Consider the following 14,437-nt stretch of genomic DNA (forward strand, 5'->3'; position numbering starts at 1 on the left):
GATATGATACGTCTCTGATTCAAAGAGTACGTGGGCAGGATAAGACTGCGTGTTTGCATATGTGTAGATTGACGGTTAAGTATGTGCCTTTGTGAAGCTGCATGTGTTTAAAATGCACGTGGAGGCTGATTTGTGCTGGACTCTGATTGTGTCATGTGTAATATTCATAAATGCAGCCACCGGCAAGGTCAAGCCACTTTTCATGTCAGAATAACAACAGAAAAAAAAAAGAAAAATGCAATCATACTGTAAAGTACAATGCAGCTGTCCCAGAGTCTGCAAACTGTACTAGTGTACACTAGATTTAGCACATGAATAGTAATGGAGGTCATCTCCTATAAAGTCACAACCAGGCAGAATTGTTCTGACACACACTTGTGTTAACTCTAAAATGTCAGAGCAAATTTACTCGTTCTCTCTGTCTGCCTTTATTTCATGCTCTCTCCAGTGTTCTCTTTCTTGCTTGCACAGGAAATTTAGAGGCATCCTCCAGAGACGACACAATTTCCTTCTCCAAGTCAACATCTCTCACTCTAAATTATAGCTAGGTAATGTCAGACCTCACCCTCATTACCAGCCGCAATCATGTATGCAGAGAGGTGGCTAACGGATCCATACGGGGAGAAAAGTGGCTGTCAAGTAGGGTGCAGCACATGCAAATTGAGGCCTCATTTTTACTTGAGTCTGAAGCCGTTTGAGAGTCTTTTCTTTACTCTAAACCTGAAATTAAGTGGAGAGCCACTTGAATAGAAAGTTATCATCTTGTTTTGCATATCCTCTCTTTATGCTGAATTTATGTAGCAGAACCGCTCAACAAGAGAAGTTTTAACACTTTTACCTCCATCTTCACCTTTCTGCTCTCAGAGATGAAGGATGTGGCTGGTGGTATTTGATATTTGTCTTACTGTCAACAAATTTCATGGAAAGCCAAAAACTAACGGGATATAGCGCCACATGGTTGTATGCACCAGTAAAGATGCACTTACACTTTACGTCAGTGTCTGTGAAAACATGGTGCTTCACACACAAAAGATCTACACAATACACACAGTTTCAAGGTGGGCAACTGAGGTGCTTGAGTTATGGCCAAAAAACATGTTGTATGAGGTCGCCATGACCTTGACCATGACCTTCAACCACCAGAGGACATCCACTAGGACTGTACAGAATCTAACTGGATGTTTCAGCCAAATTTGAAAAAAGCCATCTTCAGATATTGCATTCATGAAAATGAGATGGATGCAAGGTCACAGTGACCTTGACCTTTGACCACCAAAATCTAAACAAATCCTCCTTTAGTCCGCTTGAACATTTGTGCCAAATTTTAAGGAATTCCCTCACGGTGTTCTTGAGATATGGCTTTCACAGGAATAAAACGAATGCAAGGTCACGGTGACCTTCGATCTTTAACCACCTAATTCCAATCAGTTTATCCTTGAGTCCACTTGAATGTTTGTGTGTAAGCTGCAAAGCCAACGGAAATGCCCAGAGAAACACTGACTGACGCGCTTTCTCAAGCGACTCCTTGTAGGCCGGTGTGCAGTGAACAGCTTTCATTCAAAACTATAAAATCATTTTTCATCTCAAAAGCTTTAAACATGGACTTCTAGTACATTTGTAGTAGTATGTTTGATCTGATAGGGAATCTTCATCTCCATCTGCAGCTGTAGCCATCACTAACACCACATAACCAAATACAGCCACCTGCTGATGACCTCTCTTCTCTACGTGTCTCTACTGATGAGCTGCCAAATCTGCAAATGCAGGAGTCAGAGGAACGAGAACACCACTACGACAAACAAACAACATGCAAAATCATGTAATCGTAATATATGAATATGAATATATGAAGGAAATGTATCTTTGTAGACATGTAGTGGAGTTAAAAGTATTAAGTTTCCAGCAGCATTTCTACCCGATGCTGTCTGTCAGCGTTTTATGCGCACTTGACCAGTTTCATCCCGCCATGTTCTCAAGTGACGATGTCCGTGCATGTTGCAAGTGGACGCGCCTGGTGCCGTCAGGCCGTATAATAACAATGCTATTGGTTCTGTCCTAGCGCGTTCTCGTCTAATGCCGTCCATCCGCGTTCCAGTTGGACTCGTACAAGGAAAGCACTGACAGAGCAGCACTATTTGACGAGTTTGGAGCAAGAAAGTACAGATACTCAAAAACTGCTGAAGTTTAAATTTAAGTACAGCACTTCAATACATGTACTTTGTTACTAAAAGTACTTTGTTACTATCCACCACTGCAGTTTAAGTAACATTTCTTAAACCTATAGTGCCTGCAGCCACCTCTAGCTCACTGGGTAGAGAGTGCACCCCACATGCCTCAGGCTCCTGCAGCAGCCCGGGTTCAAGTCCAGCCTGTGGTCCTTTGCTGTGTGTCATTCCCCCTTCTCTGTCCCACCTTTCCCGTCTCTCTTAAACTACCCTATATAATAAAGGGAGAATGCCCCATAAAAATAATCTTAAAAAAACTACAGTGCCAACCAGTTTTTAAAATTTCTTTTAAGATTTCCACTTTGATTAGAAAGTAAGAAAGTAATAGTTGGTTGGTTGTTAAGATAAGATCAGATTTGTTGACTACAGGAAAAATGTAACTTTAGAAGAAGCAGGTCAAGAGATGAGGTGAGGCATCATCATAACTTTAGACTGACGTGCACCCGAGGGACCTGCTCGTGTACTTATTCTAAGACACAAGATGTGGTCATGCATGGTTGACATAGATACGCCACGACCCATATGGGCCTGGAGAGCACGGTGGCTCGATCCCTGAGAGAAGCCCAGTTTGCCGTGCAGATGGCCACAGCTGTGCCACACTGGCATACGCCGCGTTCTGCTCTGGGTGACCCTCCCCTGTGCCGACCCGGGTAAACGCTGCAGCTGTGGTGAACCTCTGCCACACGCTCTTGCTCAGTCACCCCTCACTTTCTGATGCTCTTTCCCTCACACACACACACACACACACACACACACACACACACACACAAGCAAACAAGCTCACAGTCTCTGGGGATGTATATCTTCATCTGTGAATTCAGAGAAAAACAAACCGCCATCAGAAAGCAACATATGGCCCGCGTCTAATGGAACACATCTCCTGGGGTCGAACTGATACAGTAACACAAAGGGCCCGTTGGCTTGAATGTTTTGCACCGCTGTTTGAGCTTTGGATGGAATTATTCGCCGAATATAACGAGTGAGACTAATTTTGTGCCATGCTTTTCAGTTTTGCATTGTTGTTATTTCTTCGGAGGATGATATGGCTCTTGTCTTTGCCAGCTTTGAATCCCAAGGACAATTGGAAGATGAATTTGGCAGCATGGAGAATCACAAAACTCCGTTATTTATGCATGTAGGTCGCAGAAGAACACATTCTTATTTACAAGCATAACCTTGGAGGAGAGAATTTTCCTCTTAAGTGGGAAGGGGAGGAGATAAAAAATGACGTTCGGGCAAACAAAAACACTCTATACGGAGGAACAATATTAGACAGTGATAAACAACAACATAAATATCAAAATAAGTGCAGAGTGGCAGCAAACATGGCAGCAAAATAAAATGGCAGAAGGAATAAGGAAAAGGGATTAAGCAATAAATAACAGTAAGCATGAAGAGAGCAACACAAAAAAACAACAGAACAGCAGGACATTAAAACCACGAGAAGCCAGGAATAGGTACGCTGGGAAAAACATTGCCACAGGCATGAGACCAATATTAAGACTTTGTGTTGCAGTGCACTCAATAAAATGTGCAAATGAAGACACAGCATGATGTTTAAAAATGCATTCAATATTTAGAAGTCCAAAAACACTTCTTCCCCGGAGTAAAAACAGCACTGCTGTGGAATATTCACAGCTGATTCCGACCTAAAGCTTTGGACACGCTTGCTGCCCACACCTCGTGCACCGAGATCTGCTCCACATTTACAAAGAAGCAAATCGAAATTCTGAATCCTATTGAGCTTTACAAGCAAGAGAAGATTGTGTCATGACAGAGAGCCAGAGGTGATGTGATGTGCAGATGGGAAACTCACATTACTTGCTCTGGCTCCCGAAAAAAAACAACAAAAAAACAACAGTTTGCTCTGACCTAATCACAGCTGAAAGAACCGCAAACAAAATGTCACATCTGAGATTTATTGCCTTGATGTAGTTTAATACACCGGAAAAAAAAGATGCAGATACCCGAACATTGCAGCCACATGTGATTGTTGATCATCCATCATTCCAAAACTACAGGCCTTTTTTTCTGCTACAACAGCCTGCACTCTACTGGGGAAGGATTTCTACCAGAATTTGGATCCTGGCTGCAGGGATTTAGTCCCATTTAGCCGCAGGAGCATTAGTGAGGTCACTGATGTTGGACGATAAGGCTCACAGCTGATGTTCCAATTTATTCCACAAGTGCTGGAAGGGGTTAAGGTCAGGGCTCTGTGCAGCACACAGCCAAGCACCAAATGACACTATACATTCGTGACCTGTTTTTTTTTTTTTTTTTTTTTTTTTTTTTATATTTATGTCTTTATCAGGAACGAATAAGCTTTGGGAAAAACAGAGAGAGACACAAACTTGTGCTGGCTATCAGTACTTGATACCTTTAAGGCAGTAATACTCTACTTATGGCCCGCAAGCCAAATGTGGCTCCTGATAGGGTGCCAGGTGGCGCCCCAACCATTTTCTGATTCATGATTTAATAAAAGTGATTCACACCGGCAATTTTTTTGTACTTTTAGTATACATAAGGTGCCAGAGTGCATCAAACAGCATCAAAATAGAGCTTTTTTATCAAAAAAGTGCCAGTGGAGGATCCCCCGTACGCCCCGACAGATATACGAGACACATCCTGAAATCCTGCGACTGTGCTTCTCTCTGAGAAACTTCTTTAAATCTGAGAAATGTCCTAAAATCCCAGAAATGTTCTAAAATCCTAGGAATGTCTTAAAATCCTAGTAATGTTCAAAAATGCTATAAACATCTAAAAATCCAAGAAACAAACCTTAAATCCGAGAATCAACCTTAAGTCCCAGAAATGTCCTAAAATCCTTAAAATGACTTAAAATCTAGAATTATCCTAAAATCCTATAAAATTTTAAAAACCAAAAAATGCCCTAAAATCCTGGGAATATCCTATAATCCTAGATATGTTCTTATATCCAAGAAATTACCTAAAACCTGGAATACTACAAATGACCTGAAATACTGGAAATGTCCTAAAATTGTAGAAATGTCCAAAAATCCTAGAAACATAAAAAAAACCAAACAACTGGAAATGTCCTAAAATCCTATAAATGTCCACAAATCCAAGAAAATGTGTAATTTCTAATCTAATAACCCTATAATACTGAAATTAAGACAAAATACCACCTGCAAATCAGCTTTTGTGCAGGTCGACTGTCGATCTGGTGCAGCTTCGGATAACTCTATTAGGAAAACTGAATAATGCTGACCTTCGCCTTTAAAGGACAGGACTAAAGTTTTTCCTCATCAAATTCCATAAAGCACACCAGTTTTTAATGGACCGCACTTTGTGCACAGGAACAAATAAATATATTTCACCAAACTGTTGCCAAAAAGTAGTCAGTATAACATTTTTTCAAGTACTTTATATTTCACGTTTTTATAATAACAATCTTGTCGCACCCTTAACCATGTTGTAGTTGCCACGTACATTTGCTTTCAACATGAAAATTTTCTTGCCAATTAACATTTTTACAATAACTTTCTTACGTGGTGACAGGGAAAACAACCCAAAACAACATGTCCACGTAGCCTTGGGTATAGAGTGTATATAATTCTGCTTTTGGAAGAACTGGATCCAAGTCCAACACTGAAAAACTACATCAAAGCACAGCTCAAAAAAAAAAGAAAAAGAAAAAGAAAAAGAAAAAGTGAGCTCTCTTGCTTTATGGCTGCTTTTCTTTCTTTCCCTATTAAGTCAACACATGCTCCACAGTGGACTGCCAGTGTTATTTACTGCCATTTGCAGCTGAAATCAATGACTTTAACTGCTTTAAAACATCTCTCAATCTGAAGGACCCTGCAGGAAAACTCAAACAATGAAGCCACAGAGAATGGCTTACGGTTTATGTAACCGAGGTGTGAGAAAGGACAGAGTAAACAGTGTAGTTTTTGCCATGGAAACAAGCTGATGTTCTGTCTCTACTGGCGCTAGCATTACTGTTTTAGTAGCGCCGGTTCAATACTGTGATATGTAGCCTACATACTGCTTTTCATCTGGTATGAAAAATTTAGAACGTGTGTTATATCACCATCAGACCCACAGAGACATGAATATCAAAGCGCATTCTCTTGGTTTTGTTTCATAACACCCATACAATTCTCTTTCTACCTCTCCCTCTCTGCTCTGATGCAACTATGAATATCTATACTGTACGTGTCCGCAGAAACACAGAATAATCAATGCTGAAACACTGGCGTCAGACTAAACTAGCGCTCACTCCTCCTCTTCTCCTATCCTTTCCTGTCAACTCCTTCCAGCTCCCAAATGAACACAGATGCCTCCTAAAAGATTTTGCTAACTCAAAGACCATCTCTGGTGTAGCCAAGACAACACAGCTTATGATATATTCCCTCTTGATATTAAAAACAAGTGGGATGAGCAGAGGGATTGTCTGGGTTCTCTTATCTGACTTCTGAGAGCCTTCATCTTCTCCCCCTTCTTCCTCCCACCTGCGATCCCTCTTGCCTCCTCTCTTCCTCCTGATCGTGGCAGCGATAACACTGACTGATGAAGGGGGAGGGATGCGTTCTGCAGGGATAACGATGTAGGCTAACTTCAGCACCCCCCCTTACCACCACCGTCATCACACCAAATCCCCCTGATGCTGTTCTTAGATCAGCCTATTTGTTATACACAGGTTTTCTTTTCCACGCGTACAAAAGACGCTAAGAGAGACAAACTCCTTGTTTGAATAGCGCGATGCTGCCGTCCTTTTTCCACCACTGACCGCCTGCAGAGATGTGTGTGTTTGTGTAACTACATTAAGCGCAAACTGCTGTGATGTGTGCGAGTGTGTTTTCACTGAATGCATGTGCAAATTGGAAAATTCAGCTCTTCATTCATTGTGTGTGAACTCAATTTGTTTTTCTCAACAGTCACCTAAAGGTTGAGACAACTATTAACCACAAAGTGCTGAACATTAAAGGAATACATCACCACCCCCAACTGACCGTTTGTATATCAATTACTCACCCAGTGTTGCTCTGAAAATTAGGAAAACGTCTTTCTTGCCTCCATGTTGAACGAAGAATCCAAAAACGGAGAAAATTCTTGATGAACTGAAGTCATACGCTGTAAAAAAAGAATACGCGATTTCAGCTGCCACAGCTCATTTTCCTGTCTTTTGTTTATGCCTTAAATTAAATGAATTAAATGAATGAATGAATGAATTAAATGAATGGCTTATGTTGAACCAAAAATTAAAACATATCGAAAAAAAGTGTCTAAAAAAGAGTAGTAGTAGAAGACAAACTTATATTCCCCTACCCCTCTCCCACTTTTTTCTTTAAAATCATACATGATTTAAAAAAAATCCAAATTTATTTACAAGTATACAAACAATCATCCCCAGTTCATTTACCACACAATTAAATAAAAAAAATTAAATAAAAAAATTTGGGTTTATTTACAATCCAAATATCCACCCAGTGTTACAAACACAACCTTTCTTTATCCATACACCTACCAAACACATTTCATAAATCCACCCGGTAAACTAAAATACACTCTTTTTAGTTGTTCAAACACATTGTATTTTTAAAATTAAATTCTCCTTTTAAATTATAACACCCCTCCCTGTCACAAAACATTATTTGAATGCTGCCTGAAAGAGAATTATTTAAACATAATTATTGCAGTTTTAAATGCGACTACTTCTATGAATTTCAGTGCATGTGGCTTTAAAAACAGTGCGTTCGTCTGCTCCCTTTATTCCACATTATGTTCTATCCTGATTGCTTTCTTTTTGAAGTATGCATATTGGTTTTAAGTTAATTTTGTAAGTGTTACCCTAAACTGCCACACAGTAATCCAGATATGGTAGCTCAAGTGAAGAATACAGAATGTGTGGTGATTTATGGTCGATTATGTGTTTTGTTTTTCCACAGAACGACAACTTTGTTCTTTTATAACTGATCTGAGGTTTCCAGCAGATTTTATGGTCTAAAATCACACACAGAAATTTATTTTCATATACTCTTTTCACAAACTGACATCATTTATCATCAGTCTCGCTCCATATAAGTGGTAAATATGTTGTTGATTATTGTGGCACAGTGCAATGTCATTCTGCTAGGTTTGGTGATGAGTGCAAATAAACTAATACTGTATATTGTGTCCGTAAATTCTTCTGTCCATTCATTAGCCTGTTCAGATTCACAAAAGTCCCACAATAGCACAAATTTAGGCAGCTGTAGATCAGCAGCTCCTGTGGTCAACGAGGTAAAACTACTGTTTTTATTAATGGAGTCTGGCTTTGAAGAGAGCATAAATGTTTCACTTTCTGTTTGATTCCCACCATAAAGGGCTGTCGATTTGGGATGCACACCTGCTGAGCACACGACAGGTTAAATGAGACTTGGATTATACTGAACACGTTTTGTGAGAGTTTGTAAACAGATGTCTTGATATTATGTTGTTGCTCTTAAACATGGACTCTTAAATTCAAATCTCAATTTTTAGATTCTCTCCTTCCAAAGGACGCACGAGAGAAAAACTAATTTCCTTCACAAATTCAACGTGACATGGGGTGAGTAATTACTATACAAATGATCATTTAGGGTGTGAAGTGCTTCTTTAATTAAGTCAAATTTAATTTAATTTATAATGCCAATCGTCACAAGCCACAATTCCCCTCAGAGGGTTTTACAACAAACATCCCTCTCTTTGGACCCTCACAGTGACATAATTGAGGGAGCTGAACTTCATATAATGGTGTAAACAGACGGGTTTATGGGGGGATTTGCTCCTGCCCTTTTGTCTTTTAAGCCCTTGTTTATGCCACCCCCTGCATCTCTGCCAGTTTGGCAATGTGACGCCCCTGAAGCCACACAGTCAAATATGCAGCCCATCAGCGTGTGAGTCTCAACCAGTGGTGGAATGTAACTAAATACATGTACTCAATTACTGTTCATAAGTTCAAATTCAAGGTACTTATACTTTACTTGAGTGTTTGTTTTCTTTTCATGCTGCTCTGTACTTTTACTCCTCTACATTTCAAGAAAATACAAGAAAATATTGTACTTTTTACACTGAACACTTTAGTTACATTACAAATTAAGATTTTTACTTAAAAAACCCTACGAAGAGTTTAGAAAATATGTTATGAATTAAACTACTCAACAGTTCACACGAGTACAGCTGCACAAATAATAATGATAATAATAATAATAATAATAATAATAATCATAATACATTTTAATTTAAAAGTGCTTTTAAAAGGAACTCAAAGATGCTATACAGAAGTAAAAAGCAATATAAACATAATTTTACACACAAATTAAACAGTAAGCAAATCGATAAGTAAATAAGTTAATTAATCAGTCAGTCCATTTACAGAGAATTTATTGCCAACTATTTTAATAACATTAAAGTCTTTTTTTAAAATAATTCTGGGGATCTTTTTGTGGGAGGGGATGCCCTTCCTTTTTTTTCGTTTAATTTATTGTCATTTGGACATTTTATTTCTTCTTTCTTTTAATAACATTAAGTTTAGGTTGTCTTTTTTTCTTAATTATTATGATTTTAAGTGTTTTTTGATGTTTTTTTAAAAACTATTTTTAGTGTTGGGGTGTTTTTACTAATAATTTTGAGTTTGGGGTATTTTTTTTCTTTCCTTTTTTTTTGAAAAAATGTATTTTGATTTGGGGTGGTTCTTTTTTGGTAAGATTTGTTTGCATTTGGTACTTTTACTTAAATACTTAAAGTACATTTTCATGACTATACTTACTTTTACTTAAGTAACATTTTCAAAGCAGGATTTTTCACAGGGTGGTATTAGTACCTTTACTTAAGTAAAGGATCTGAATACTTCCTCGGCCACTGGTCCCTACTGGTGGTATGTATTGAATGTGTCTATAAATATAACTGTTTTCATATTCTTTTTTTCTCTCATGTCCATCTTATGTAAATGTTTTTTTGTTTTGTTTTAGAATGATCGTGATGAAGGCCACAAGCTGCAAGACATTAGTCAGTCAATAAAGTTAAATAAACTTTGACCTCTTTCGTCCTTGGAAACCCCCTCAGGTGGAAACAGAAAGACTGTAAATAGGCATCGCTCACACAAAACACGTTCACATGTACAACAGAAATGAGATTAGAATTAGATTGAGTCAATAATGCAGGTGAAGCAGAGCTCATGTCAACACCATTCTCTAATTGTGTTAATTAGATTTTGCTCTTAATTTAGAATCATCATGGTATTAAAATATGCACAGAGCTTGGATTTAATCTCATGAATAGACACCAGTTAGGAGGCGTGTACACCGCGGACACGTTTCTTCTGTACAACAGCTTGCTGTAAGGAGGTAGAGGGGAGATGTAGCCTGGAATGACTGCTTGTTTGGTATCTTTTGATTTATACGGTGGTGAAAAAAGTATTCAGGTCCTTAACTCAAGTCAAAGAACTAATACCACCCTGTAATGATACTCTGTTACAAGTAAAAGTCCTGCATTCATAATTTTACTTAAGTAAAAGTAGGTAAGTATATTCAGGAAAAATAACTGAAAGTACTGAAAATAAAAATACCCAATACATGAAAAATCCCCAAACTCAAAATTATATAAAAAAAAGGAAAAGAAGAAAAAAAACCATAACCTCAAAATTATTTTAAAAAAAGGGGGTTAAAAAAACAAACAAAACTCTAAACATATTTAAAAAAGACTTAGACTTAAATGTTTATGAAAATAGTTGGCAATTAATTTTATGTTAATCGACTGATAAACTTATCATTGCAGCTGTACTTGAATAAACTTTGGTAATTTAATTTAAACTCTTCTTATAACTTTAATGTAAAAATCTTCATTTGTAAAGTAACTAAAGCTGTCAGATAAATGTAGTTAAGTAAAAAGTACAATATCTCGCTTTGAAATGTAGTTTGCTGCCTGAGCTGATGTCCATGCATTAATGTCACTATTAGTTATGAATAAAAAATTTGTACGACATTATGTCAAAGGTAAAAATATCCCTAAATTGATTTTTAATCAGTGACACAGACTGTACTGAAACAAAGTTCAGGTAGTTTTCTTTTGTTTTTCTGTGTCACTCACAGCAGAGAGACGCAGTTGAATTGGGAATATCAGTTCTGACTGGTCAATTGACAGCTATTGAACTGCAGCCAATCACAAATTATCGACAGATTCTCTCGTCAATCGTGCAGCCATCTGCTTACAGCACAGCCGATCACTATTCAAACTGTTTGACTAATAACCAATTATAGAACATGACATCTAATCATTATCAAGTCCTGACAGGAGCACCAGGTTTTCCCTCACAAGATACACGAAGAAACACTAAGAATTATATGATTTAGCAACTTCTTGATAATAACCCGCTCCCTATGCAGACGTAAACAGGTCATACTTAGCTGCCGAAATCCCAACAATTGCTATTTTCAGGTGATTTTATACACTAAAGAAAACATACGTATAATATTATATTCAATTTCTGCCATTATACCACCCAAAATCCTACACACTGGACCTTTAAATCTTGTCGGAATAAAATGTGTTGGAATTTCACTAATGTTAATGGAGTGGCTCTTAAAATACCATCCACCTCCATCCAAGTGCACTTTAAATGATTTTTTTTAATCACACTTAAGTTTTGTCTTCTCTTTGAAACTTGAGCAAATCAGCTTGATGTCTTTTAAAAACCTGGGAAGAGGGTCAAGAGCCACCTAGCATGAAATGGCCCAAAAGTTTGCCAAAAATTAGTAAAAAGTTACAAGAAAATAAGTTTAAAAAAAAGGAAAAAAAATAACGTTAAAAAGTTTTTTAAAAAGTAGAAAAAAACAAAACAAACTCAGAAATATCTGAATTAAAAAACAAAACTAAACTATTTTTTTCTCTAACATAATTCTAATTTAATAAGAATTAATAGGATTTTAAATGTAACCTTCTGGGCATTTTTCACTTGTTTTTTGATCATATCTAATATCTCCCAAATTACTTTTAAGACTTACTTTTTTCAGTTTGCATTCTTATATTTCTTGGCAAGTTGCTCATTATGTTTTTCCCTTGTTTTTTAATCAAACTAATTTGCTCTGGTGTCAGAGGTGCAGATGCTTTGTGGGTTAAAGATTCACAATGAGAGAAAGCCACTCTGTCTTGTGCATCTTCTAGGCATTAATGTTGCATCTCTATGAAGAGACACTTTAACATCCTCAGCAGCTGGTTTCAGATTTAAAGTGTTGCTGTTACATGGAGCTCTTAAACTGAGTAAATAAACAGTCAACAAGAGAAAAAATGATTGTGATGCTACGGAAAAAATAACAGCAGAAAATGTGAAATCAGAATGGATGGTGGGAAACGAGTCCTGCCAGGAGGTTCTTCACAACTCATAAGACACTTCTGCTTTAATTTCCACATTACAGGCCAAGGCTTCTCTCCGACTCCAAAAAATACACACACACACACACACACACAAACACACGCACACGCACACACACACACACACACACACACACACACTCCGACCAAACAGACTCAAAAGCTACAGACAAGAAAAGCCTCCACCACTTAACAGCATGCATGCACTCTCACCCTCACACACACACACACTCGCATCCCAGCAGCCAGTTGTTCCCTACTTTGCATAAACCAATAATGTAATGGAGAGAAAGCCATTCCCTGATGAACGCCGTCATGAATAATTTAAAATAATACAGCTGAAAACCATCTCAAACTTTTAAATTCACTCCAGTCACACGTTCCAAAAGTCCATAAAGAGATGTAATGGCAGTCAATAGATGTAATGTTGCAGAATCATTGTACAAATAAGATGAGTTGTTTGCATTTACATCCAATTGAATTCAATAAGAGCTTAGTCTGAGCTGGTTTGATTTTTGCTGTGATGGATTGTGGAGGAGCCTGCTGGGCCGCTCGCTGGGCGCCGCTCTGCGGGTAGTGACGGGGTAGAGGTAGCTTTGTTTTACTGTGTAACTTCTCTTCACGCCTCAGGGAGGAGGTGACCGCAACAAACAGATAAGGAGATAAAAGAATGCTATCTTTGTGCGGTGGACATGTATATGTGCTGCAAGCAAATGGAGATAAAGATGTAGATAAATAACTACATGTGGGGCTGCCAGCCGCAGCTAAAAACAGCAAAGGTTGGCACCACAGAGGCCTCGGGGAGCTGTCAGCGCTATTATGTCTGGGTGTGGTCCGTTCCTGACACACTGGCTGCTGTTAAAGAAGCATTTCCCTGCTGGAAAGATGGCTTTTTAATAGAACTAAGATGTCTGTGCAATAAAAAGATGCAAATACTTTTAGTGCTATATGACCAGAGAAAACAGAAAAATTATGATGCTTTTGCTCAAGAAGGAGAAAACCTACAACTACCAGAAAGCACCATGTCCAAAACAATCAACGCGCCTGCTAGTTATATGAAGAGAAAATAAAATAATGATGTCTTTTTTGTACATTCCTGATTTTTTATTTAGTAAATGAATTATGTTTATTTGATTTTTGGCTGTATAAGTAGAGGTGTTTTTTTTTTATCTTTTTCATATATTATTATTGTTGTTGCTATCATTATTATTATCATTTATTTTGATCTATTTTATTATTATTTATTTAGTTTTTATCTTTAATTTATTGTCTGATTTACTAAGATTTGTTTATGAGGGATGGGAGGATAGGGTTTGTGAATGTTTGTTCTGTTTATTTCAAATTAAGAAAAAAGCCAATAAAGTAATTTGAAGAAAATAAATAAATAAATAAATAAAAGCTCCTGCTGGTGGGTGACATTATGCACCCCCGTCCCTATGAAGCAACAGCTACTGGTTGGCAAGAAATGACCTTAAAAGGTAAGCTAAAACAGGCACTGATTTGCTGGAGGGAAGTTTACGGCAGATAATCTGCACCTACTGTTTTGCTACAAAGCTGGTAGAAAATTAGTGAGGTATCCCTTTAAATGATGATGCTCCTGAAAAAAAGCCTTTTCTTGCATGAAAAATGACTTACAAGATGAAAGAAATAGTTGCCAATTTATGTTCTAACCAATTGACTAATTGCTTCAGCTGAACGTGTATATTTTCATATTTTTGGTTTGTGCTCACAATCCTAATTTGTAAAGCACTTATCTAATAATAGAAGTGGAGGAAAAAGTAAAGTTTTTTCCCTCTGAAGTTTAGTGGAGTAGAAGAAGAAAGTGGCATGAGATCAAAATACTAAAGTACTTTAAAAGTAGT

This window comes from Plectropomus leopardus, chromosome 16 (assembly GCF_008729295.1).
Source record: "Plectropomus leopardus isolate mb chromosome 16, YSFRI_Pleo_2.0, whole genome shotgun sequence".
Classification (NCBI taxonomy): Eukaryota; Metazoa; Chordata; class Actinopteri; order Perciformes; family Serranidae; genus Plectropomus; species Plectropomus leopardus.